General features: G+C 38.5%; 1 pseudogene; it reads right to left on the bottom strand.

The window, feature by feature from the left end:
- Positions 1-297: 297 nt before the first annotated feature.
- On the bottom strand, positions 298-932 carry LOC101703158 (programmed cell death protein 5 pseudogene; annotated as a pseudogene).
- Positions 933-2,890: the final 1,958 nt, after the last annotated feature.

Below are 2,890 nucleotides of genomic sequence, written 5' to 3'. Positions count from 1 at the left end.
CAGTCAGTCAATCAGTTGGAAGCACTGCTTGCTTGCCTACTATTTGGCAGTGCTTCTTTTCTTTTAATTCCTTTTCTTCTTGTAACGTCATTTCCCATCCTGGCATCATCATCACCCTAAAGGATTAGTCCAGACTCTCTCAGCAGGCTAATGATGTTGACATTTATCTTGCTGAAGACAAAATAAAGTGTTTTTTTGCTGCCACTGTGCTGCTGAGTTAGAAGTTCAGGCTCCTTTCAATCATCAGGGATGCCTCTTAAATAATCATAACTGTTAGAATCACATTGTGCTCCTACGAATCCCCACACCTAGGAAGACTCACCCTTTCCCTTTGTTTTGTCTCGTGACTGAACCCTTTCTCTCACTGTAAGACAAACTTGAATTTATATTTATTTATTTATTTATTTATTTTGCTGTGATACTAAAACTTTATTTTCCATAACAAGTTTATTTTTTTTAAAAGCATATAGACAAAACAAAGTAAACATTTAAACGGATTTTAACTTCTGCCCTAAAACTGTTCCATTAAGTGTCAGTCTCTAAACTTTTTTAGTTCAGTAATCATCATCTTCATCAGAGTCCATTACTTTTCTTCTGTTGAATTTAACTGTTGTTTTCTTTTCTGTTTGTTGGCTTACTTTTTCAAGGATTTCTATTAAACCTTGTTCTGAGACCTTTCCACTTAGCTATCCATACTTTGTCATCTGTATAAGGTAATTCTCTACTGCTTTCGCTTTTAAAGGCTATACAAGTGCTAAGTTATTTAACCTGGCCCCGGCTGATTGATCCAGAACTTGCGCTAAGGTACTGTTTCTCATTTCTGCTTCCCTGTGCTTTGCTTCCTGTTGTGCTGCATCATTAGTATCCCTGTGTTTCGCCTGCAGCTCGGCCAGCCTCTGCTTCCTCAACGCCTCCAGCTCCTCATCTGCCATGGGGCGACCGTCAGACTTGAATTTAAATACAGGTTCTACCATTACTGGCTGTGTGCTCAGGAGTAGGTTTTTAACTTCTTGAGACTCACTGTTCTTGTTTGTAAAATGGAGCTAATATGACATCCTCTTAGGGTTATGATGGAAAAGCTTCAATGTGGAGATAAGATTATGTCACTACAGGACTTCGTACAGTGCCTGAGTCTGAGAAAGAGCATTGTATCTGTTAGTTCCTGCTGCTCTTGCTGTTAAAGTCAGTGATGCTTGTTGAAGAAGCTGTCCTGAGAGCGCTAGTCTGGCTCAGAGTTTGGAGTAAGAACTATGGCCCTCCACAAGGGGGCCCCCTAGGGGACTCCTGCTGGGCCTTTAGCCTTGGAGGAGGGAGGCTTAGCTGTCTGCTGACATTCATGGTTGATACTCTGAGATTTTTTATTAGAATTCTTGGGGCTTTCTTTCTTCCTAGGTTGGGATAAACAGAAGCAAAATTTCTCAATATTGAAGGAGCTTTGATGAAAGAAGCTGTTTTCTAAAGTGAAACTTAGAAACTAAATCCGGCCGCTGTACGTCTATCCTCTGATAACAATTCCCAAACCTGCAGCTCTGCACAAGAAGGCTTCCTTCGATCTTATTAATTCTTCTAGCCTCTGAGCCTCTCTTTGTTAGTAGCTTAATGCTTTCTTATCAGACAAATTGCTCCTGCATCAGAAACTTAACCAGGGAATGAGGGATTAACCAATGCTTTCTATCTTCTGTATAAAATACATGCCTAATTCTCAGAGAATACATATTACTCCCAACTCATGGTCAACTCTCTGTTTCGTTCTGATCCTACTTGTTCGTGTGGGTACAAGTGATTACTTGCCAAGAGCCAGTCATATGGCTCCCCATTTCTATTTATTTCCGTTCTATTTGTTATATAATTATATATTGCAGTTAAATGTTTTATAAACAGATTTAACATAAGTGAAAAAAGAGTTGTCCATTCTATACAGGTTTTTGTAAAGAGTAAGTTTGAGCTGCTTAAAAGCACTGGTGAATTAGATGTGGGTGAGATGACTCTAAAAGCCTCAGGATGGAGGAGATCATACAAACTAAACAGAGTCTGCTCAGATTGTTAACACAAGGTTCTTTGTATTCTCACTCTGCTTTAAAGGAAGCAAGCTTATAAGTCCTAGTCAACGATGCAACTGAGTTGTTTATATAACAAATACAATTTGCACTCTGATCCTTAGACAAATGTGGTCAAAACCTTGATCTCTAACTTTTGGGAAGATACCTAGAAGGGGCATGCCCGTGATTACAGCAGCACAATTCATAATAGCTCAATCATGGAAGCAGTCTATACATCCATCAGCAGATGAATAGATAAAAATAATGTGGTATTTACACATCATGGAGTACTACTCTCCGTAAGGGAAGACAAATTTGAATCATTTGTAGGAAAACGGATGCACCTTGAGACATAATGTTAAAGTGAAATAAATCAGACACATAAGGTTAAATATCACATAGAGAGCAAAATAAAAGATAGATAATAGGAAGTAGGGAGATAGGTCATTCTCAAAGGGGAAGCGGATCTAGAGATGGAGGGAAGGAGGGAAGGGATCAGAGATGAAAAAAAGGAATTGAGATGTTTTATGTACATATACCAATTCCACACAAGGAATGTAAATATTATGTACTGCAAACATGTACCCCCCCCCCCAGAAAAGGAAGAGGATCAAAGGATGGCAGATGTGGGAGGGAAGGGAAAGGGAATGAAAAAAGGAATTGAGATGTGTTATGTATATATACCAACCTAAAATTAAAAATAAAATCCTGGTCTCCACCAGAAGCTTGGGAATGGATCTCATTAATACACTTTAAAGTTATGATAAATTTTATTTACGTATGCATCATTTGAAAGGTCTTCCTGATTTAATCAATATTTTCTATTAATTGACAAATTACCCATCTGGTCA

Source organism: Heterocephalus glaber, unplaced genomic scaffold (assembly GCF_053883595.1).
Source record: "Heterocephalus glaber isolate CG9 unplaced genomic scaffold, H.glaber_assembly_v1.0 deba00001472, whole genome shotgun sequence".
Classification (NCBI taxonomy): domain Eukaryota; kingdom Metazoa; phylum Chordata; class Mammalia; order Rodentia; family Bathyergidae; genus Heterocephalus; species Heterocephalus glaber.
The sequence above is the reverse complement of the archived record's forward strand: the minus strand, read 5'-3'. Positions and strand labels throughout refer to the sequence as shown.